The sequence below is a fragment of the Caretta caretta genome, chromosome 1 (assembly GCF_965140235.1).
Source record: "Caretta caretta isolate rCarCar2 chromosome 1, rCarCar1.hap1, whole genome shotgun sequence".
NCBI lineage: Eukaryota > Metazoa > Chordata > Testudines > Cheloniidae > Caretta > Caretta caretta.
The window spans coordinates 75,056,465-75,082,273 of record NC_134206.1 but is presented as its reverse complement, the minus strand read 5'-3'; the positions used below and the strand labels follow the sequence as shown (position 1 = coordinate 75,082,273).

Genomic DNA, 25,809 nt, shown 5'->3' with positions numbered 1-25,809 from the left:
GCCAGGCCGGCTTTGCTCATGAACAAAAAAGAAAATGGGGTGAGGGCTGGTGGAAGAGGCAGCTAGTAGGGAGCTCAGGAAAGGAACAGGCAGCAGCATTGTATCTGTTTGTTTTGCGGCGGCTGAGGGAAAAGAGTGTTTTAATAATTGGGACCTAGTAGGCCTAGACTTAATTGTTAGCTCAACTGGTAAAAAGCAGGTAGAGGTTCATGAATTATTACAATGATCCATTGTATAAAATTCTTTAAGAAAAGATGTAAGAAGGAGACAGAAAGACTGGATTAATTTAAATGGAAAGGGTTTATTGATATCTCTCAAGGACTGTATATGATCATGACTGGAAACAAGAGGAGTAGAAGACTTGAATTTAGTGGACTACAATTGGTGCTTTGGAAATTAGGCGTAATTGATGGACAAAATAATGAGAGGATGGACCATTCCATCAATAGCTTTTTCTGGTGCCCTTAAAAGAGACTTGTGGGAAGGAAAGGGGAACTGTTTTGCCATCTCAGTGGCTGCTGCAGAAGGATCATTGCCATGACACCAGACATTGATGCACCAGTGTGGCACCTGACCATCATCACTGCCCCAGTGAGGATCACAGCCTGATTACATGTGTTCACCTCCCTTTTTGGCTCCTTTCCATCTCCCATTATTTTTCTCTTGTCCTATCTCTCTCTTTTGGCTTTACACCTGATTCTGAAGTCAACTGCACTGCACAGCACCAGCACAGTGAGATGAGATGGCTCATCCAGCTCTGCTTGGCCTGAGAAGGACCAGTGAAGAGAGGGATGTGACCAGGCAAACCAGATGATGTCCCTGACTGGGTAGGTGAGATGGGAGTTACAGCTGTCATGGGCAACCTGCGAGCCAATAGCATTCCTCGGTCTAAAGCAGTAAAGTGACTATCATTCCTGACGCAGAATTGAACAACAGAATTAAATTGTACTTCCCCACCAAAAGACCTGTTGACTGAATAAGAAACATCAACCAATATCCTCTGTTTCTCAACTTGGATAGGTTTTGGGTTTTTTGCATAATCACTCAATTTCACTTTCAATGCTCTTTGCCTCATTTTGATTCTTTCCCTTTTGTGTGTTTCAATCAAGAAAGAAAGAAATAACTTCCTAATCTTAGGTCTCAATGTCCTAATATGTTTGCCATGATACTGAGGTATCTGCATACCAAACCCTAAATCTTGTTTAACACTGTTTATGTTGGACAGTTTCAGGGGCCCACTCTGGGCCCATGTAAGTTAACACAACTGGTCCCAGGAAAGATAGGAGGAGGAAGAATCTCTGGAGACATATTGTACGCTCATGTGCTAGCAACATATAATAATGACCTATTAGCACATGGTACTATGACAGGCAGGGCCATGACCTTGCAGGTTTCTGTGTACAGCTTAAGTAGGGTGCAGTTTTAGAAAATAGACCATAGTTAAGCTCTGCAGGTCACAGCACAAGAGAAACACCAGCGGAAAGCAGGTGCTTGTTCATAGAATCATAGAATATCAGGATTGGAAGGGACCTCAGGAGGTCATCTAGTCCAACCACCTGCTCAAAGCAGGACCAACACCAACTAAATCATCCCAGCCAGGGCTTTGTCAAGCCTGACCTTAAAAACTTCTAAGGAAGGAGATTCCACCACCTTCCTAGGTAACACATTCCAGTGCTTCACCACCCTCCTAATGAAAAAGTTTTTTCCTAATATCCAACCTAAACCTCCCACACTGCAACTTGAGACCATTACTCCTTGTTCTGTCATCTGGTACCACTGAGAACAGTACAGTCTAGATCCATCCTCTTTGGAAACCCCTTTCAGGTAGTTGAAAGCAGCTATCAAATCCCCCCTCATTCTTCTCTTTGGCAGACTAAATAATCCCAGTTCCCTCAGCCTCTCCTCATAAATCATGTGCTCCAGCCCCCTAATCATTTTTGTTGCCCTTCACTGGACTCTTTCCAATTTTTCCTCATCCTTCTTGTAGTGTGGGGCCCAAAAATGGACACAGTACTCCAGGTGAGGCCTCATCAATGCCGAATAGAGGGGAATGATCACGTCCCTCGATCTGCTGGCAATGCTCCTGCTTATACAGCCCAAAATGCTGTTAACCTTCTTGACAACAAGGGCACACTGTTGACTCAGATCCAGGTTCCCGGCCACTGTAACCTCTAGGTCCTTTTCTGCAGAACTGCTGCCTAGCCGCTCGGTCCCTAGTCTTTAGCAGTGCATGTGCAGGACTCTGCACTTGTCCTTGTTGAACCTCATCAGATTTCTTTTGGCCCAATCCTCTAATTTGTCTAGGGCCCTCCGCCCTCTGTATCCTATCCCTACCTTCCAGCATATCTACCACTCCTCCCAGTTTAGTGTCATCTGCAAACTTGCTGAGGGTGCAATCCACGCCACCCTCCAGATTGTTGATGAAGATGTTGAACAAAACTGGCCCCAGGCCCCGCTTGATACTGCCTGCCAACTAGACATGGAGCCGTTGATCACTACGTATTGAGACCAATGATCTAGCTAACTTTCTATCCACCTTATAGTCCATTCATCCAGCCCACACTTCTTTAACTTGCTGGCAAGAATACTGTGGGAGACCGTATCAAAAGCTTTGCTAAAGTCAAGGAATAACATGTCCACTGCTTTCCCCTCATTGACAGAGCCAGTTATCTCATCATAGAAGGCATTTAAGTTAGTCAGGCATGACCATGCTGACTGTTCCTGATCACTTTCCTCTCCTCTAAGTGCTTCAGAATTGATTCCTTGAGGATCTGCTCCATGATTTTTCCAGGGACCGTCTGGTACATGTAAAACCATGTTATGCTAGGACATGTTATTCTAAGATTTCCTCCAGTGATTGGTTCTTCCCTGCCTTTGGAACTTGGTCTGAGGTGCACACCGCTCAGAATGTCAGACCACCATGATGGCAGAAATTGGATGGCCAGATAATCTACTCCACACCCCGACAACCTATGGGCCTGGCTGCCAGATTTATGGCATGATGCTCCAGTGGTAAAGAAATTGTTTTTTAATAGAAAATGCTTTATTCTTAGATACTGTTGGCCAGAGCTTATGGGACACATTCAAGCTCCTCATGGCTCAGTGAGAGCTGTAAAATCAGCCACCAGTTTATAAGATTATATCCTTTCTCCTTCCTGAAATTACTTCTCTTCTTCTATGTTATCATGACAGTGAAGATTACCTGAGGAACTTGAGTTGAAAGTTTCTTCTGCGTTGTGGACAGGGTGTCCTTTAAGAGGCACCTTCACCTCCTTCCTCATTTCACTGAAGATATGATTTTGTGAGTTTAAAGACATGCTGTGAGGCCCATCTGTTTGCTAAGACTTTCCCTGGACAGGGAGAGGTTTGACTGGCAGGACAGTGTCAAGAGTTCATTAAAGGAATCTGGGAGCCTGAGTTAGGACTTGTTGTTATAGCTAGGAAGATATTTCACAAGATATATAGGAAGGAGGGTATATAATTTATAGGCCTTGAATACCCTGTGTTCATTTTTTAAAATTGTTGTATATAATTTTTGCAATGTTCCGACAGCCTTGGATATGATCAATGAACAAATCTGAATAAATAAATAAATACTTAAAAAAATTTTAATAACTCTGCCAACATCAGATGGCACCAACTTATGGTCAATGTCCCAGTACTTTCTTTTATCCAATAGTTTTTATTATTTTGGAAATTCCAAATTGACATCCCTCAACTCTGGAAATGTGTGATCTGACCCAGCAGGCCATCAGTTTTCTGATACAAACCCCAGGAGCGTGTAGATACTAGCCCTGTAGCAAGCTAACCGACTCAGATGGCCTGCTCCAGAAGGGCCAGCTCTAGAGTTTCATATTGAAAAGTAACAGGGAGAGGAGATTATAATTGTCTGGGAGGAGATATCATGCAGATAAGTTCCCCTTCTGTTTACAACTTCCTACGATATATCAATTCCTTTTTCTCTCCTAGGACCATGTAGCCCTTGTGAAGTTTTACACCCCTAAGTGGGGAGAAGACTATCACACTGCATGTTCTTCATACAATGCAAGTGGCTGTGAGTGAAGCAAATGTGACCTTCATCCCCTTTCCTTCAGTGATCTGTTGCACTCATGGGACTCCTCAACCAGTAGTTAGCTTCATCACAAGTTTGGTGGGGACTTTAATCCCCCTCCATCTATTATTGTTTTTTGGTGATAGTTACAGTTTTGGTGCAGAGTGCACTTCCAGACCACATGACCCTTCTTCTCTGCCCAGATGACAGTTCCAATTTAACACTCAGCCAAGGAAAGCCTGCCTTAGACAGACATAATTAATTTTTTTCTTTTTTTTTTTACTACGTCTAGGGAAGAACCCATCCTATATGTTAGGTTGCCGGAGGGGGAGGGGGAAAACATTGAGCCATCTTGCCTTTATTATTAAACAAGTAAGAACAACATCTTAAATATTTATAGCCATGGTGAATTTTTCCAATAAGTTGGTAACATTATATCAGTACTTTGCAGATTTATTTTTCAAAGCTAAAATCAATGTCAGTCATTCCCAACTGTCTATCCATTGTTCCTCTAAAAATTTGTGTTTAGATGAAGCCCCTTGATCGCATCTGTTCATCTGAGAAATTCTATTCACTGTAATTATTTTTTTCACGATTTTTTATTGAATTCAGAGCACTGAATAAAACATAGAGCACTAGGATTACATAGATAATGTGCAGCAACTATTAAGTGTCACAAGTTACACACGTCTCATTTATATGGAATAAACAGAGTTGAAGTTCAGCGATCCATCCGTCTAAAATGGGTTTCTATTTCCTTCTCAGTCTTTAATTTTTCCACAATATTCTCCTACAAATAAAGTGGACATGAAAGAAAAGGTCTTCAGACAGGCAGATAACATTGGCCTATGGATCAAACCTCTTCTGTATGCAGATAGTTATAAGATTCCCATTGACATTGGTAGGAGCAAGATCAAGCATTACATGTAGTCCAGTGCTGTGCAAGCTTCCCCTCAAAGCTTTATCAAGCAACATCATTTCTCACTTTCCAGTTCCGGGGCAGATGTAATTTGTCTTGAGCAGATCCTGCAAATCATGTCAAATTATGCCAAAAATGTGTAGCGCTTTCATAATGTAAGCACTTGTATCAGACCACAAAGGAAGATAATGGCATCTAGCAGTTAGAGAGGGGAACAGATGATTGGGACTCTTGGGGTCATGTCCTCAGCTGCAGTTAGTTGGTGTAACTGCACTGGAAGTCAATGGAGTCATGGCAATCTATATCAGCTGAGGATCTTGTCTCTGAGTGCTATTTCTAGCTCTGTCACAATCTGTGATCTTTGGGATGTAATTTACCTTCTCTCTGCCTTTGAAAGAGGGTATGTAGTATTTGTTTCATAGAAGTATTGGGAAGCTTAATTAAATAATGTTAGTAAAGCACTCTGAGATCTTACAGTGAAATGTGCTACGGGTGTGTATGTTAGGATATAGATATTCAGGCCTGTCTGTAAAGGCCTATACTCTAAGAATTTAGGTGTATTCTTATCACTTGGCTAGTTATAGAGGTACAAAAGAAAGAATCAAAATCACTGTCTGCTGGTGTAAGGGCCTTCTCTTACTGTGACAATTTGTGGCCCTGTGCTTAGGCTAAGGCCTTTGGCTAAGCAGCAGAGGCAGCCATAAGCTGGGAAACGAACGGTCACATCCTCACATTCCAAACTAGTCACACTGAAATAAGGTGCTATTCGGCTGTTAGGAATGCAATCCTGTCCTGATAGTGCCTATCACCTCCAGAGAAAGGGAAGTGCCTAGAAAATGTAAAAGAAAACTTAGTTTGATAGCATCCTGTCTGGCAAGAACTCACTTTTCAATAGCTGGGATGTGAAATCCTCACTTCTGTATTGTTTTGTCATTATAGTTCCCACTTTGCTATTGTTTATTGGCATGGTCTCTGTCTGGTTCTGTGATTGTTTCTGTCTGCTGTATAATTAATTTTGCTGGGTCTAAACTAATTAAGGTGGTGGGATATAATTGGTTAGCTAATCATGTTACAATATGTTAGGATTGGTTAGTTAAATTTCAGTAGAATGATTGGTTAAGGTATAGCTAAGAATATTACTATATAAATTAGGGGCAAACAGGAAGTAAGTTGGGATTCGAAAATAAGGAAAAAGGAACTTGTATTCAAGCTTGCTGGAAGTTCACCCCAATAAACATCAAATTGTTTGCATCTTCGGACTTTGGGTATTGTTGCTCTCTGTTCATGCGAGAAGGACCAGGGAAGTGGGAGAGTGAAGGAATAAGCTCTCTAACAGTGTAAGCCATTCTTCTTCATATTATCCAATAATCTTTATCCATGGATGAGAGGCCAGTTCTATGGTATGTTGCATGAGTGCCTTAAAGACAATAATTCTTTGCTTCTTTTATATTTCGTAGAGGGGGTGGTTCTATGCAGATTCAATATAATGGACACTCTCTCGAAAATCACAGCAGTATAATACATTTGTCCATTTCCAATGGACAACATTATAAAGCCATATACTCAAGAGTATTCATCAGTATTAGGGAAAAAAAGATTAAATGGGTCTCACTGCCTATTTTGCGAGTAGAATGGGTCTGCACCCAGAAAATGTAAAGTTGCTGATGTCTGAGTATAAGGACAGTCTGTTGTAAGAGATAACTTGATGTCAAAAGGCAATAAGTAGAATGCATCTAACAATCTATTTTGTTGTTAGCACTGGCTTTTTTTTTTATCCTAACATTCCCATGGCAACAAGATTTCTAATGTCTCCCGGAGGTCTCAAATAGTTCTGGTTTTATGCAATACTGCAGTGATTACCTCATTATTTAAATAAAAATAATAACCCATAAAAGAATTTTCCAATTAACATTTTATAGCAAACCTTCCTTTTCTGGCAAAGATTCTAAAAAGGATCATTAGTGGACAGCTGTTGTCCTGCCACTGCCATATCTAGTTATTTGAAAAATTCCAGAGCTTGATCATTGCACCAACACTGCTAAATAAGGCTTGTAATGAGTTATTGCTCCTTGCTGACTTTGGTCCTCTGATGGTTTAGAATTTCTTGATCTATATGTAGCACTTGTCCCTACTGATCATAAGTACAATTTTACTGTCTTCAGCAGTTATTGCTAGTTATTTTTTAGGTATTGTGCATAGCTGGTTTATTTCTCCCCCACCCTCAAGTCTTTTCCTTTTGTTGTGATCAACAGTATTATTTCCTATCCTATCCCCATCATTGTGAAATCGCATAGGGTGGCTTGTATCTGGGACCTTCAGTTCCTAAGGTGATAGTGTATACAACAGCCACCACTATCGTTAGTTGCTTTTGAATTGACTAACTTAGGAACCTTTTAAAAACATATAAAGCCCGCTCCAAAGCTCGCGGAAGTCAACACAGGCTGCACTGTGATCGGGCCTGACTGAGCATGCAGAGCAGGCTTTTTCTCTAAATGCTTACATGCATAATAAAGGAAGGATGTTATGCAGGTGCACAGCTAACTTACCTACACTGTGCTGTCCAGTCAAAGGCACTACAGTAAATCAGGGGAGACAGCTGAGTGAAGGCAAATGCTGACTATTTAAGTATGAAGGAGCCAAGGAAGGGTCACTGGAAACCTGTACAGTATGCAGCAGGGAGTGCCAGTCTCATGCATTTAGGAACTCCATAGCCAGGGCACGTGCAAAGAAAAGTGCTTTCCTTCCTTATTGCCGAGCAGCTCAGGTTTCCAGGAGAAACTAGACAATATATAGAAAAATCAAGGTCACACAAAGCCAGAACCAAGGTTGCCCTTTTTCCACCCCCCATCATATGCATTATGATATATTTTTAATTATATGGTCAAATGCTATTCATTTTACAATATATCATTTACCCTCTAGATCTTTAAGTGCATAGTTATAGTATCCTGCAGTTTTCTATATGTCACACAGGCCTGGTAAAGCTCCCTCTGCTGGACAATCATCAGGCTGATGTGTTTGCATCTCACACACTGGGCCCCTGTGCTCTTAACCTTCCCTTAGTCTCAGTAGGTTGCAGTACTGTCTCTTTCCTTGGCATCTCTGGTACACTTCCTGGGCACAGGCTCTCTCTCTGTCCCTAAGGTTCACAGAAATGGACCCCATGCCTCAGCTGCCCAGCCCCGAGGACCAAAGCTGAGGCCCCAGACCCCACATTAACTTAAACACACACTTTCCCAGAGCTCTAAGTTCCTGGGCATTCTGGGTTTATCGTTCATATCTTCAGGGACACATGGTAGCAGAAACAAACCAGCACACAGGCTTTTAAAGAGTTGCCAAAAATAATCACTCTTTACTTTAGCTAGCACAAGAAATATACAGACTGAGATAAAAAAAAAAATAACACAGTTCCTTGCTTCAGTTTCCTTACCATTCTAGAGCACTCTCTGGAATTAGGGCATAGTCCTTTAGGGAGTTCAGGTCGCCTTCTTGCCCATGGCCTCTTCAAATTATGGAATCAAAGTCTGAGTTTCAGTGTCTTTCTCTTTTTCTCTTTCCTTCTTTCCTTGCAGCCAGTTTCCTTCTTCCTTAACTGGTCCTTCAGTTAACAACACTCCTCCAACTTTGATATTTACTGACTTTAGAGTACTTAATTGTGCAAACTTGACATTCTATAGTTTTTCTAAAGATTATATACAATCCATCAAATACTACTAATATTATTATGTGCTGAAGAATAATTATTATTACTACTATTTATTTATTTATTCATTTATTTAATACCTCTTTGTAATGTTGTAGCCATGTTGGTCCCAGGATATGAGAGAGAAAGTAACACTCTGGTTACTTTTTCCAGACCTCAGCCATGCCGACTACATACACACTGGTTTCAAGCAGGTTTGTTCTTGGCATGGCCCAGCCATGCTCTGCTGCCACTGTCACGCCCCAAGGCCCCCTCCCTCAGGGAGTTCCCTGGGAAGGCAGATCAGCAATGTATATTGCTAACGCTGTTGCTTGCATTGCAAAGCATTTTGGGGAGGGTCAGAGGTGTATGAATGGAGAGTGGAAGTTTCCTTTGCAGGTACAGGAGGCTGGGTGGCGGGGAGAGAAAGAAGAAAGCAGAGAATGGGTTAATTCAACACTGCAGCTAGCAAGCTCAGTCTGAAGATAAGAAGCTGATTCTAGCCCAAGGCCAGCTGCTACCTGCCAAGACAGAAAAGGGGGAAGTCCAACCCCCCGACCAGCCATGAGAAGGGAGAGTTGTTGAACAAAATGCAGGGGTCGGGAAAAGGAGCAAGATGGCGAAGGCCAGCCAGGAACAAACAGAACTGTCTCATAGCCCTGAAACCAGGTGCTTTGGGAAAGGGAAAGAGACCACATAAAGCTGGTTTGGACTGGCACAAAGAGCACCAGGAACAGAGGTTGCGGAATGGAACACCCCCAAAGGAGCCCAGGACTTAAAACCCTCCTGAGAGCTGGAACAACCCGGAGAGCACAGCAGATCCTTGGACGGCCTGGGCCCAGGACAGCACTCCCGTCCACCTTCCCTCCTCTCCTCTTCTTCTGAAGTTACACTCAGACTTGGCCAGTCTGGGTCGTGCATGTGTGAGTATGAAAGTGGGTTAGGGCTTGGGACATTAACGCTTTCTTTCTTCCCCTGAGTGATGTGGGAGCATTCCCAACACTCTGCTGTTATTTTATCAATAAAGCTTTAAAATTTAGACACTTGGTGGGCCTCGTCATCTCCTCCCAAAAAAGATCCTGTGGCCCCAGTCTGATCAACTGTGGCCCCAGGCAGATTGGTAACAAAAATCTGTCACACCATTACCTGTGTTACTTCAGCTACTCTGCTATTCATACTCACATTAGTTAGACAAGAAATAGCACGAGTATGTGTACACAAGCAGGGGAATCATACACCTATCTCACAGTGTAGACGTAGCTGTAGTGTTGTATTAACTCTGGGCCCAATCCTCAGCTGATACAAATCTGCATAATACCATTGAAATCAAAATTTATTTCAATTTCAACCAGTTGAGAATCTGGCTTTCTCATTTTTTTCATTGAATATAAACAGCATGATACTCCCTAACTAACATTTGCAATATTATTGGCTGAGTTAGCAATATCATGAAGATTATATACAGATATCCATAAACTCTTGATATACAAGCTTTTTCTACTTTCATCCTCCTTGCTATAGATCCACGAATGAAACTCTGAAGAGTTTCTCAAGCTTATTTATAGTTTTCCACCCTAACCAAAACTATTTTTTTGTATTTCCTATTTTAAATCACATTTTTACCTTAGCAGTAAAGCTCTGGGAAGCTAGTTTAGATGCCTTCATTTTCTGATCTCTTCAGAAACATCTAAGCTTCTGGGTATGTTATCATCCTACTACTTAAAAAACTTTTGCTATGTTGCAGCAATGGCTTTCACAGTCAGACCTTGAAATGGTCATTCACGCTTTTGTTATTTCAAGATTAGATTATTGCAATTCCCTACTGGCTGCTTGCCCAGTAGGATGCTACATAAACTCCAGCTGGTGCAGAAGTCTGCTGCCAGGATTCTCTTGAAAAGGGGACAATCCAAACATATTTCACCCCTTGTGCAATCTTTGCCCAGATTGCTGGCTAAACAACATATTGATTATAAAATGACCCTTCTTATTTGTACGACAATAAAATGACTTTGGTCTAATGAACCTTATCAATATTTTATTTTAAGTCCCTGTCCATGCAACAAGATATGATAAGGAAAACATTTAGGTTGTCCCAAGATTAACTCGCAAACTGCAGTGTGACTATATGCTGTATCATTTGTACGGTTCTTTCCACTAGAAGTCAGTAGCACTGAATCTCAGTACCTGTTTTTATCATAAAGTTACATCAATGGAAGTTTGCTGATTTTCACAATCTGAGAATCTGTCCCTTGTTTTTTATACCTTTTTCTATACCTTTTATACCTTTTTCTACCTTATACCTTTTCTGTTTGATGGAAGTGGTTGCAAGGTCATTGTTGTTTTCTCATGTTTATGTTCTAAAAGATTCCTGTGGACTGGTATGTTACTGTCAAAATGGAATAGTGTGAGACGTATGTTTGGGTTCAGTGTGTTACAAATGCTAACAGGTAAAAATGAATTAGAAAGAAAAAAGTTGACCTTTTTCTCTTCCTGACTATTCTGTTTGACAAAACTGACATGCTTCTCAGCCTTTTCAAATGGGGAGAAAAACTCATTTCAGATAGTAAGAGACATATGGAAAAATTAAATTCACTACATAAATTATATTTGAAAATATACAAAAACTGGAGATAGGGACAATCAGTAAATAGGAAACAAATTCTTCTAATAATGTGTGGTGTTTTTTAAATGGATGGGATATTATTAAACTACTGGTCAATATCTACTAAAATTAATAAATTGTTGTTTTCTTAAACTATCAGTCTTACAAATAAAATAATTAAATACTAACTGATCATTATTATGGCTTTTTCATTTTCTTTCATGGATCCATGGACGAATTTCTGGGCTCCTGAAGAGTTAAAGACAAGCAATAATTAAATGTAAGGCTGCAGTGCAAAGTCTGGGGCTGGTATACACTACAGGTTTAGGTCGAATTTAGCAGCATTATCTCGATTTAACCCTGCACCCGTCCACATGATGAAGCCTTTTTTTCGACTTAGAGGGCTCTTAAAATTGGTTTCTTTACTCCCCCCCGATGAGGGAATTAGCACTGAAATCGATCTTGCCAGGTCGAATTTGGGGTGCTGTTCATTCAATTCGATGGTATTGGCCTCCGGGAGCTATCCCAGAGTGCTCAATTGTGACTGCTCTGGACGGCGCTCTCAAAAAGGCCCGCAAGGCGAGCTCACCTGCACAGGTCACCATGCAGAGCTCATCATCACAGGAGACCATGCAGTCCCAGAATTGCCGAAGAGCTCCAGCATGGACCGAACGAGAGGTACAGGATCTGATTGCTGTATGGGAAGACGAATCCGTGCTGGCAGAACTCCGTTCAAAAAGGTGAAATGCCAAAGTATTTGAAAAAATCTCCAATGTCATGAAGGACAGAGGCTATAACAGGGATCTGCAGCAGTGCCGCTTGAAAATTAAGGAGCTCAGGCAAGCCTACCAAAAAACCAGAGAGGCAAACAGCCACTCTGGTTCAGAGCCCCAGACATGCCGCTTCTATGAGGAGGTGCATGCCATTCTAGGGGGTGCAGCCACCACTACCCCAACCCTGTGCTTCGACTCCATCCAAGGAATGGGAGGCAACATGGAAGTGGGTTTTGGAGGCAAAGAAGATGAGGAGGACGAGGAGGTTGTAGATAGCTCACAGCAAGGAAGCGGAGAAACTCGTTTCCCCAACAGCCAGGATCTGTTTATCACCCTAGACCTGGACCCAGTACCCGCCGAACCCACCAAGGCAGGCTCCCAGACCCTGAAGGCAGAGAAGGGACCTCTGGTGTGTGTATCTTTGTAAATATTATACATGGTTTAAAAGCAAGCATGTTTAATGATGAATTTGCCCTGGCTTTTGCGGCCAGTACTGGAAAAGTCTGTTAACGTGTCTGGAGATAGAACGGAAATCCTCCAGGGACATCTCCATAAAGCTCTTCTGGATGTACTGCCAAAGCCTTTGCAAAAGGTTTCACCCTCCAGGGTAGGAAACTTTACCACACCAGGCCAGTAGCACGTAGTCGGGAATCATTGCAGAACAAATCATTGCAGCATATGGTCCCGGTGTTTGCTGGCATTCAAATAACATCCATTCTTTATCTCTCTGTGTTACCCTCAGGAGAGTGATATCATTCATGGTCACCTGGTTGAAATAGGGTGGTTTTAGTAAACGGACATTCAGAGGTACCCGTTCCTGCTGGGCTGTTTGCGTGTGGCTGAACAGAAATCTTCCCCGCTGTTAGCCACACGGTGGGGGGAGGGGTGAAACCATCATCCCAGAGAATTGTGTATGTGTGTGGGGGGTGTTAGTTGGGTTTCTGCTGCACGTGAACCCGGAAACCACAGCCCCTCCTTTTAAATTGCCACCCATTTTTAATGGCCAACCCAACGGCTACTTCGTATGGGAAATGAGGGCACTGCTGTTTGAAACCATTCCCACATGTTATGACAGTTAAAGAAGCCAAAAGACTGTGGCTTACCATGGCTGCCTGCAAGCCGAATTCTGTTGCCCGGCCCTGCGTGAGTTATCTCTCACACCAAACAGGCATACCCTCAATAAGAGGCAAAATGCGAGCTTATAATGAAATCACATGTGCTACGTAATGTTAACAGAAAGGTTTACAATGAGTGTACCCATTGTTCTATAAAATATGTCTTTTTAACTACCAATCTCCCTTTTTTTTCTCCACCAGCTGCATATGTTTCTCCTTCCCAGAGACTAGCGAAGATTAGAAGGCAAAAAAACCGCACTCGTGATGAAATGTTCTCTGAACTTATGCTGTCCTCCCACACTGACAGAGCACAGCAAAATAGGTGGAGGCAGACAATCTCAGAGTTCAGGAAAACACAATATGACCGTGAAGAGAGGTGGCAGGCTGAAGGTGGCAGATGGCGTCAGCTTGCTGAAAGAAGCTCAGGCTGCTGGAGGATCAAACTCATATGCTTCAGCATATGGTTGAGCTGCAGGAAAGGCAAAAGGAGCACAGACCACCGCTACAGCCCCTGTGTAACCAACCGACTTCCTCCCCAAGTTCCATAGCCTCCTCACCCAGACGCCCAAGAACACAATGCGGGTGCCTCCGGCCACCCAGCCACTCCACCCCAGAGGATTGCCCAAGCAACAGAAGGGTGGCATTCAAAAAGTTTTAAAGCGTGGTGTGGCCTTGACCTTCCCTCCTCCACCACCTCACTCGGTGCTTCCCTCCTCCACCCCCCCTCCCATGCTACCTTGGCAGTTATCCCCCTATTTGTGTGATGAAAAAATAAAGAATGCATGAATGTGAAGCAACAATGACTTTATTGCCTATGCAGGCAGTGATCAAAGGGGGGATGGGAGGGTGGTTAGCTTACAGCAAAGTAGAGTGAACCCGGGAGGGTGGAGTTTCCATCAAAGAGAAACAAACAGAACTTTCACACCATAGCCTGGCCATTCCTGAAGCTGGTTTTCAAAGCTTCTCTGATGCACACCACACCCTCCTGTACTCTTCTAACCGCCCTGGTGTCTGGCTGCACATAATCAGCAGCCAGGTGATTTGCCTCAACTTTCCACCCCGCCATAAATGTCTCCCCCTTACTCTCACAGATATTGTGGAGCGCACAGCAAGAGGTAATAACAATGGGAATATTGGTTTCACGGAAGTCTAACTGAGTCAGTAAACTGCACCAGCACGCTTTTGAACAACTTCTGACTACTGTCCAGGGTGCTTGTGTATGGCTTCATGAGCCATGGCATTAAGGGGTAGGCTGGGTCCCCAAGGATAAATATAGGCATTTCAACATCCCCAACAGTTATTTTATGGTCTGGAAAATAAGTCCCTTGCTGCAGCTGTTGAAACAGACCAGAATTCCTGAAGATGCAAACGTCATGTACCTTTCCTGGCCATCCCACGTTGATGTTGGTGAAATGTCCCTGGTGATCCACCAGTGCTCGCAGCACCATTGAAAAGTACCCCTTTCGGTTTATGTACTCGCTGCCTTGGTTCTCCGGTGCCAAGATCGGGATATGGGTTCTGTCTATCGCCGCATCACAGTTAGAGAATCCCATTGCAGCAAAGCCATCCACTATGACCTGCACATTTCCCAGAGTCACTACCCTTGATAGCATCAGCTCAGTGATTGTGTTGTCTACTTGCATCACAGCAGCCCCCACAGTAGATTTGCCCACTCCAAATTGATTCCTGACTGACCAGTAGCTGTCTGGCATTGCAAGCTTTCACAGGGCTATCACCACTTGCTTCTCAACTGTGAGGGCTGCTCTCATCTTGGTATACTTGCGCTTCAGGGCATGGGAAAGCAAGTCACAAAGTTCCATGAAAGTGCCCTTACGCATGCGAAAGTTTCGCAGCCACTGGGAATTGTCCCAGACCTGCAACACTATGCGGTCCCACCAGTCTGTGCTTGTTTCCATGAACCTGCCCAACTGACACCATGATGTGCACATTGCAGGGGCCCGTACTTTGTGAGAAGTCTATGTCCATGTCTTCATCACTCTCATCACTGCGCTGCAGTCACCTCCTCCCCGCCTGGTTTCACTTTTCTTGCAGGTTATGGTTCTGCATATCTTGCTGGATAATGCGTGCGGTGTTTATAGTGCTCATCATTGCCATGGTGATCTGAGCGGGCTCCATGTTCCCAGTGCTATGGCATCTGCGCTGAAAAAAGGCGCAAAACGATTGTCTGATGTTGCTCTGACCGAGAGAGGGGCGACTGACAACATGACTTACAGGGAACTAAAATCAACAATGGCTTTGCATCAAGGAGAAACAGAATGGCCCCCTCAAGGATAGAGTTCAAAACTCTGGGTTTAGCAGGCCGTTGATTTCACAGAGGGAGTGGGGAGAAAATGAATACAAAACAGATCTGGTCTATTTCTTGTTTTGATCCACTTAATCTATCTTTATACATCTTGCTGGCAGCGGACGGTGCAGTACGACTGCTAGACATCGTCATGTCCTGGGTGCTCATTAGAACATGGTGCAGTACGACTGCTGGCAGGACTGAATCACCATGAGACGAAACTTAAAAGGGAAATGACCTGGCTGAGGCACTCCCATGTTTGCCCAGGCGCCCCGACCGACCTCACCAAGGTCGGCTAAAAGAGCATCCTGGAGTACAGCGACAATGGCTACCAGTCATACTGCACTGTCTGCTGCCAAAAAGCAATGAGCTGCTGCTGTGTAGCAATGCAGTACCACGTCTGCCAGCACCCAGGAGACATACGGTGATGGTGAGCTGAGCAGGCTCTATGCTTGCCATGGTATGGCATCTGCACGGGTAACCCAGGAAAAAAGGCACAAAATGATTGTCTGCCATTTTTTTCACTGAGGGAGGGAGAGAAGGGGGGGTCTGACGATATGTACCCAGAACCACCCGCTACAACGTTTTTGCCCCATCAAGCACTGGGATTTCTACCCAGAATTCAAATGAGCGGTGAAGACTGCGGGAACTGTGGGATAGCTACCCACAGTGCAACGCTCCGGAAGTCGACAGTTGCCTCGGTACTGTGGACGCACTCCGCTGACTAAATGCACTTAGAGCATTTGTGTGGGGACACACACAATCGACTATAAAAACACTTTCTACAAAACCGACTTCTATAAATTCAATCTAATTTCGTAGTGTAGACATACCCTTACATGCACATGGAGCCCATTGACTTCAATGGACTCTACACAGGGGCAAGGCTGTGGCTACAAGGCGCATCAGCTTGCGAGACTGAAGCCTTACATTTCAGTTTCTACTAGTCTTTAATGGCCAGATTCTCAAATGTATTTTGGCACCTGAAGAGGTGCCTGGTGGCATTTTCAAAAGCAGATTAGGAGCAACTTGCAAAATGTTGGCCTAAGTTTTTACTTGACGGATATGAGAGAATTTTCCACTGAATTGAATTCTCCCCTTTAGAACCAGACTCTATAGCAGTGAGGGGGAACTAAGGCTTTGTGTATGCTCAGTCTCAGACCTCTCATATGCAGAGATTTTTTGATTTACACCAAAATCGTGTGCTTTGTTTTTTTTAATTCTTGTTGATGATTTGGTTATATAGATTCCCGTCCATTAGGGATATGAACCAAGACCACCAACCTCTTTGGACCACAATATGGACTTCAACCATGGTCCTGATGTGTAAACATTTTACTCATTGAGCAACCCAAATACTTCACTGTGGCTTTCCCCACTACCCCGTTGCATTTACCTAATATGCAAGTTTGATCTTGATCTTGCTATTTTGACTCTAATGTTCTACATCTCCCTAAGGCTATGCTTTTGACATGATGGTCTGCCTTTTCTCCAGTCAGAAGTGGAGAAAGGAATAAAAGAGGGTTCCCTGTGAGCACTTCATTTTGTTTGTGCTGTGATTAGCCAAGAAGTCTATTCAGGAGAAAATTATACCTTTTTGTTTCAAAGCAGATTTTTACGGACAAAGCCTCAGCAATAAATTAAAATGACATTGTTATACAGTTGTTATGCATTGTTATACAGTTCAATGCACAATTTTACAATATCTTTCACTACAGGTTTATGGAACCTCAAATACTAAATACACATTCACAAAAGGACAAAAGAAGATTGTTGATTCTGGTCAACAAGGCAAGACAAATAAGAAAATATGCATAAGAAAGGACACATATTGCTAATAGAACTCATTTCACTAGGTAAATTACCAGCATCACACAGTTTTATTTACATCCCATGTAACTCCCATTGCATTTAATATTCCACAATAAATTACACCGTGTTAGTCTACAGGATTATTATAGTGAATTTGAATTACAGAGATAGGCAGGCTTTGTCACCAGTTCCTGCATATTGGCAATAGAGAATCTGTCATGTTTTTGCACCCCGCTGGCAACAAAGATGACATTTGTCTCTGTTTCTTTTTTAAAGGATACATAATTTTCCATATATTTTTCAGTTGTTTAAAGAAAATGCATTTCACTTCTGGTGTAACAGACAAGAAAAATGGGATTTTTGCTAAATACAAATTAAATAATGGTTATTTCATTATGAAAGGAATACTGATCTATTGTATGCACGAACCAGCATTGTAATACAGCATTGCTGTGACATGCTATGATTACTGTAAACAAAAAAGATAATAACTGCATTGCCAGTTTTTAAAGTACAGTACAACAACTATACAGCATATTACAAATTCATGATTTTCTTTGCAACATTCCGTAACTGTTTCCTTTAGCCTGAAAATATAGAAGTTAATCAGAGATCAGACATTAGCGATAAAACCACATGATGGTGTCAGCAAAAAATGTCCAAGTGTGTGGCATATCTCTGATTGAAGTAATGTCACTCTTACTCTATAAATGCAGAGGCACATAACTTGCAAGTTTTAATTTCTGGGAATACAGGTTGGCAGACAGCATAAATCTAGATGTGTTATGTCAGTCAGACAATCCTGAGAATGTACTCTTCCTATATTTGCAGTCCTACTCAGATAATGTGCAAGATGCCTTTGAAAGGAGTGTGTAGATATTTAGAGATGTAATTACATGAGTATATCCATAATATTTAAATTAAAATGTAGAAAGGCTCGTTTCTATCTGAAATTGAAAGAAACAGAAGCTTACTGTTTCTTTCAGTAAATTTAGATATTACTATAAAGAATTAGGAAATATCAACTTTAGGGTCATTAACAAATCTGTTTGCTCCCAGCCTCAAAACAACATTTATTCCAAAAATGGGGAGTATACGGTTCTTTCTAAAATACATCATCTAGTTCAACTAAAGTTATTGGGCTTCATGCAGGAATTTCTAGGTGAGATTCAATGTCTTGCGTTATACAGAAGTTGAGACCACATGATCACAAATGCCCCATTAAGCTCAAAGGGAATGTCTAAACTGCTATGAGACACCCATGACTGAGCCATGCCAGGTGATTCGTGGTCATGGGGCTCAGGCTCACAGAGATATTTAAAAAGAAAAGGAGTAATTGTGGCACCTTAGAGACTAACAAATTTATTTGAGCATAAGCTTTCGTGAGCTACAGCTCACTTCATTGGATGCATTCAGTGGAGAATACAGTGGGGAGATTTATATACACAGAGAACATGAAAAAAATGATTGTTACCATACACACTGTAAGGCGAGTGATAAGGTAAGGTGAGCTATTACCAGCAGGAGAGTGGGGGGTGGCGGGAAAGAAACCTTTTGCAGTGGTAATCAAGGTGGGCCATTTCCAGCAGTTGACAAGAACTTTTTACTCAAGCCTTATTCAAGCAATCTGACTTCATCAAGGTTACACCTGTACATGGAAATATTCAGGAGCTAAGAATGTCTGCAAGTCTACTCTCCCAGACCTTACTCTGAATTCTGAATTTATTTTATCAGTGATATATATATATAAACATACCAAAAATTAATGTGTTTCAGGAATGCATTTATCAAGATGCATCCAATATTGACATAAAGTATTTGTCTTGTATCGATATCTCATGTGCAATTACAAATGCTGTTCATGAGGTAATCCTATGGACTCTGTAACACAAAATTCATGCACCAGTTTAATGGCTCAATCACACAAATGTTTCTCATGTATGTAGTCCTTACTTGTATGAGTACTCCTTTTTACTTCACTGAAGTCACCTTTTGGTTTCAGCTTACAGTTTCCAGAATCATGACCTTATTATATAGTAAATTATAATTATAGTAAAATGTGAAGAAATTCAAAAACATTGATTCTTTCCTTGGTACGTAATAAATAAGAAAAAATCATTGCCTTTCTTTCACAAGGCAGATTATGACCAATTTCAGGGCCAATCAGACACACTTTATTATTCATACTTTCAATCTCTAAGCTGATCAGTTTCAGGAAGAAAAGTGAAATTCATTAAGATTTTACACATTCACTGATGATGGCAGTGCAAGATGCATTACTGACCCATTTTTGTTGGCACATAACATGATACCTCTCATCCCATTCAGTGGCACTTAAATGGTTAATGTTATATCATTTGTTTCCAATTTATCATTTCATGGTAATTACAACATTAATTCATAACATATGACAAATCATTCCAGAAAAAGATTACAAAAGGCAATATCAACAGTTCATACCATTTTTTTGGCTAGAAAGCTCAGTCTTCAAAGACATATGTTACCCACAACTCATCTCATAGTATTAATTTTATACAGTAATTATCATTGTTCATAATAGCATGAAAATAATCATTAAATAGATATTAAATTACAGTCAGTCATCTCATAACTCTAATAAAGAATCTTCTGGATCAATATCAGAACTATTAGCCATATTCAGAATGTAATCTTCTTTATTTTCACTATGAAAACCAACATAGGTTTTTGCATCATCATAATTAAAAATAGAATAATGGTTTTGGTCTTTAATTAACTACAGTTTGCAGGAAATGAGAGAAATAGAAGAACCAAAAGCTTCAAATATTGCCATAAGCAAGAACAACATTTTATATCAACAAAGAGTAATTCTAGAACTATTTATAAGTATATTAATACATTTCTTATTCCCTAATATGGCCATATGAGATGGAATCCTGTCTCCTGGTGTGCATCATACAAGGATGTAAAGGTAGCAATTATGCACCAGTAGAAGAAATATATGTACTGTAATGAAGCAATGAAGCTGTGCCTATTCACACCAACTGAAAATCTGGCCTATTGTATGTGATGAGTATGAATATACAGATATATGCACCTAAAATAAGTAAACTAATCATACGTGAGCTATAATGTTGCTCTCATCCAGAAAACACACAAGATGGGAAATATCAGATTTTTTTTTGTGTGGAGGAGGGGGTAGATAGAAAACAAGGAACAACCAAACTGAACAGAAAACAAGTGTCAACCTGCAGAGCACAGATATTTTCTATAGGAATCTAGAAAGTGGTTGCTTCTCTGTGCAACAAAATACTTTCTTGTCATTCACAGAAAGTAAATCTCTAATACTCACATAACTAAAAGCTGATTTAGTAGAAAATATATTTTTCATTAAACAACCAGGAGATTTAAAGGTTTTTTTTTTAAGTTGTTAGTGAATTAAAAGTGAGTTTTACAGTGTTCAGTTCAGCATTGGGTTATTGACTATTTTCCATTTGCAATTAAATAATGTATAGGACTATAACTGAAATGTTGCCAGATGCTTGTCACCTTGCACTAGGCAACCTAATTCCATATTTACCTTTAATTGCTCTCTGAAACCTATTATTTTCAACACTCTAAACCAGGGCTTTTCTGCCCAAGGTAGCTAATTAAATAGTATCTAGATACTGCGCACACAGAGAAGAGTATTGAATAATACATGAAGATTGACTGAAGTCAATTTCTTTACATTTTTATCTTTTATTCATTAGGATATTTTAGAAAACCAGAGGTTGTTTTTTTTAAAGGCAAAATTAAATGCCACCATACTCATAGGCCTTCACTCTAAAGAGCTGTGAAGTACCAACAACTGGTGCCAAACATCATTATTAGTTATACAAATTAATGAAGCCATGTTGTATGAGTTTTACTGCACAGACTTATCACCATACCTTAAGAGTCAACACTGTGATGTGTTCCTTCACAATGCAAATCTCTTGTCAGAAAGAAAGAAAGAAAGAAAGAAAGAAAGAAAGAAAGAAAGAAAGAAAGAAAAAGACACACTGTAGCTGATTTCAGCTTAATTTGAAGAATTTACAGATGAAGGATAACTGCCTTGGCTAGAGAAATCTTATCTGCTGAATTAGTTCTCTATGTGTCCTTGCACAATTAGGATTTTTAAGATATAAATTGTCAACATTAGGGTTTTTTTCACATTACAGAGTTGTATTTAGCCAAGAAGTAAAGAGTTTCAGTTATTTCCAAATAACTTTTGAAAGGCTCAAAATTCAAACACATCTCACATTTCTGAAACGTGTTCAAATTATGGATCTGAGTCGGGTTCATATTTTAGCATTATGGACGAAAGATAAAACTGAAGAGTTTCTACCTCCCAAAAGGCCAATTCTGGCATCCTATGTCTCCACCTGAAGGGTACTGTCTGTGCACAGGTCTCAGCCCTTCTGCATCAAATGAAAGAGTCAGCCACCTCCAAGGCAGCATGCCTCTACCTCAAAAGACCATGGGTGGGGTAGGGTGGTGAATGCTTATTGTCCTCCCAACAGATCTGCAGAGCTTACGTGGAAAAGGTAATCTGTATCACCTGTTACACAGAGCTCAGTACGTGGTGGGGATCCTCCGTTAAGGGACCCTACTGCTTGGGAACCTGGAAAGGAACAACAGGGCACAAAACCAGCAAGGGGTCACAGGGCACAGAATGGCAGGAAGAAACCTTTGTGAGTAAAATCTTGTGGTAATGTTATCCACCTTTCAAAGTCATTTATTAATAAAGTCTATTTATTGTTGCAAGCATAGTTTTAAACACTGAGTCACAGCAAGCTATCAACATTTAGGGAAACACTGATTTTAATGCAGACTCCTTTAAAAACTGATGACATAGACTCATCGATTCCAAGGCAGAAGGGACCACTGTGCTCATTTTAGCATGGCATAATGTGTCCCATAATGTACATAGGGCCTTATATAACTGAGACCCAATGGGGTGAGTTATGAAAAGGGTTAAGGCCTTATTTGAATTTTTGGTGATGTTACTTGTAGTATCACAAAACTACTCTACCTAGAGTGCTTCTCAAACTCTAACTCTATGATGTGTTAGTCAGGATCAATTTGGAGAAATAAAAAATACCCTTGTTTCCACTTATACTGAAAGAGTCTAAAAAGCATGGAATTCTAATTTATGTTTGAGTCTCTGTTGTTGTTGTTGTTTTTGTTTTGTTTTAATACAGTTCAAAATATATATTTCTATATCACTTACAGGAATTTCCACATTTTCAGAGTTGTAAACACATTGCTTAATGACCCACATTTATGCAAACAAACATACAAACATGCAAACAAAAAACCCCATACATTGCTTTTCCGTGCATAAAAAATACAGTGGTTTCAAGAGATAAGACCATAAGCTCGTGGAGTGTTACTGTTTGTCAAGTTCTGGCAGGAGAACTGGATACCCAAAAATGCATCTGAATTTGATTCAGCAGGAGCAAAGAGGGCAAAACATCTTCTGTGCATCAGTGATTCCTGCTTTACATGATTATAATGAAGGCCAGGACTACAATTAGTCAAAAAACTGTTTCTCACATGACAGAGTCATTTCTCACAGCCGTTTAATTTTTACCTACCCACTGCTTCATAACTTTGCAATCATTTGACCAATCTTAATGAAGTAATTATCTGCTATTACTATTCGAGTGGTGTTTAACATTTTTCACTAAAATACAGCATTAAAATTAGCACAGTGCAATGCATTGACAAAGGTTAAGATTAAAACGGTGTGTGTATTAGTTTTCTCTGGGCTGCGTGATTGTGCCTAAAAAGTTAAGTTGCTGTATAAGTATTGCTTTAGTCATTTATAAACTTTTCTTTAGTAAAATATGAAGGTTATTATACGGTCAACCAGCTGTTTTCATAGAACCATAGAAGTTCTGCATGGAAAAGCTCCATTAAATCATCTAATCCATTATTTTATTTCTTGAATATGTTTATTATAGAACCATAGAATCATTGAAGATTAGGGTTGGAAGAGACCTCAGGAGGCCATCTAGTCCAACCCCCTGTTCAAAACAGGACCAAACCCAACTAAATCATCCTAGACAGGGCTTTGTCAAGCCAGGCCTTAAAAACCTCTAAAGATGGAGATTCCACCACCTCCCTAGGTAACACATCCCAATGCTTCACCACCCTCCTAGTGAAATCATTTTTCCTAATATCCAAACTAGACCTCCCCCGCTGCAACTTGAGACCACTGCTTCTTGTTCTGTCATTTGCCACCACTGAGAACAGCTGAGCTCCATCCTCTTTGGAACCCCCCTTCAGATAGTTGAAGACTGCTATCAAATCCCCCCTCACTCGTCTCTTCTGCAGACTAAAATAAGCCCAGTTCCCTCAGCCTCTCCTCGTAAGTCATGTGCCCCAGCCCCCTAATCATTTTGATTGCCCTCTCCAATTTGTCCACATCTTTTCTGTAGTGGAGGGCCCAAAACTGGACACAATACTCCAGATGTGGCCTCACCAGTGCCAAATAGAGGGGAATAATCACTTCCCTCGAACTGCTGGCAATGCTCCTACTATTTGAGCCCAATATGCTGTTACCTTTCTTGGCAACAGGGGTACACTGTTGACTCATATCCAGCTTCTTCTCCACTGTAATCCCCAGGTGCTTTTCTGCAGAACTGTCACTTAGCCAGTCGGTTTGCAGCCTGTAGCAGTGCATGTGATTCTTCCTTCCTAAGTGCAGAACTCTGCACTTGTCCTTACTGAACTTCATCTTTGGCCCAATTCTCCAATTTATCTAGGTGATTGAAGTCTCCCATGAGAACCAGGGTCTGTGATCTGGAAAGTAGTATAGTAGTGCCTAAGAGCCAACCAAGAATGGGACCCATTGCATTAGGCACTGTACAAAAAATCATGAAAGCCCATGACCTGTCCCTAACTTTTATTAAAAATAACTGTGACAAAATGGGGTTGAGCCCAAGCCCTGGTGCAGGGGGGTCCAGCAGAAAGTCCTTTGCGATTTGATATACATTACATATTCATCACATAGTAACTATAATATGGCATCTTTAGTCTTTCCTGCGGAGAGGTTGTCACACACAGAGCCAGTCTTAAAATTACTTTACCCACAGCAAACAGGAGGAATTATAGAATCTCAGGGTTGGAAGGGACCTCAGAAGATCATCTAGTCTAACCCCCTGATTAAAGCAGGACCAGTTCCCAATTTTTGACTCAGATCCCTAAATGCCCCCCTCAAGGATTGAACTCACAACCCTGGGTTTAGGAGGCCAGTGCTCAAACCCCTGAGCTCTCTCTCCCCCTGCACTGAGCTAGCCCTCCTGAACAGCCTGTTATACTATTAGAGAGAACTCATGACTAAGACTATGGCACGGAAGTCACTGATTTTGTAACTTCTGTGACCTGCATGATATTTTCCGCTTCAGCCCTGGGGCATCAGGGCTGGAGCTGTCAGCAGATGGGTGCCCTGGGGCTCTGAGCCACTGTAGTCAGTAGGTGCCCTTATAGCTCCCAGCCACCAGTGGGGTGGGGAACACCTGGAGCTCCCTACCACTGCAGGGGCCCCTGCAGCTCACATCCACCATGGGTTGAGGGGATCTCGCAGTTCTGAGCTGCTGCAGGAGGCAGGAGCCCCTGCAGCTCTCAGCAGCCACAGGCAGCAGGAGGACTCAGAGCTCCCAATGCCAGCCCCACAGATCCAAGTCACCACAGGCAGCTGGGAACCCAAGAGCTCCGAACCACAGCTGGTGCCCAGAGGACCCCAGAGCTTTCAGCCACAGTGGCAGTGGGAACTGGAGCCCCCGGCACCAGGGCTCAGGCTCAACCCCATTTTGTCACAGTTACTTTTAGTAAAAGTTAGGCACAGATCATGGGCTTTCATGATTTTTTCTTTATTGCCCGTAACCTGTCTGTGACTTTTACTAAAAATAACCATGACAAACTTTTAACCTTACTCATTATTTATCCAATTATGCTACACTTCCATTCCCTGAAATTTACAAATTTATTTTCTTTACCCTTAAGTACTATAGAAAAATGGATACGATACTTTGTAATATTACATCACTCTGTATGAAAAGATGAGGTTCACCGGTTTCTTTTCATGAGTGCACTTTTAAAAAAAAAACAGTAGTCTTCTTTTTATCATTTAAACAATCTATTCAGCCAAACTATTTGAGGGAGAGTGGATGATATAAAGTTCTGGTTAGATGTGTGATCCTAGTTAATCCCCACAAATTCTGAGGAAGAAAGTTATGGATTATTATCTGTAGTAGGAAGAGAGCCTGAAACATAAGGCCTTGTATCAGAAGCCTGGTATGAGGCCTGAGGCCTGGGCAAAAGTAGTGATCAAAACTTTATTAAGCAAAAGTAAGTTGTGAGCAAGAGGCAGACCCTGCTCACAGAATCCGTCAGAACAGGGCGGATATTGCAGAAACAAAAAGAAAAGGAGTACTTGTGGCACCTTAGAGACTAACCAATTTATTTGAGCATGAGCTTTCGTGAGCTACAGCTCACTTCATCAGATGTTTACCGTGGAAACTGCAGCAGACTTTATATACA

At 41.5% G+C, this 25,809-nt stretch overlaps 1 long non-coding RNA gene across 2 annotated transcripts; it reads left to right on the top strand.

The window, feature by feature from the left end:
• Window positions 1-9,259: 9,259 nt before the first annotated feature.
• Window positions 9,260-13,942, top strand: LOC125627604 (uncharacterized). Of its 2 annotated transcripts, none has more exons than XR_007354073.2 (3): window positions 9,260-9,575; window positions 11,510-11,994; window positions 13,344-13,942. It is a non-coding gene; the product is annotated as an uncharacterized LOC125627604 (long non-coding RNA). The 2 variants fall into 2 exon arrangements; XR_012668686.1 differs by having other exon boundaries at window positions 11,510-12,436.
• Window positions 13,943-25,809: the final 11,867 nt, after the last annotated feature.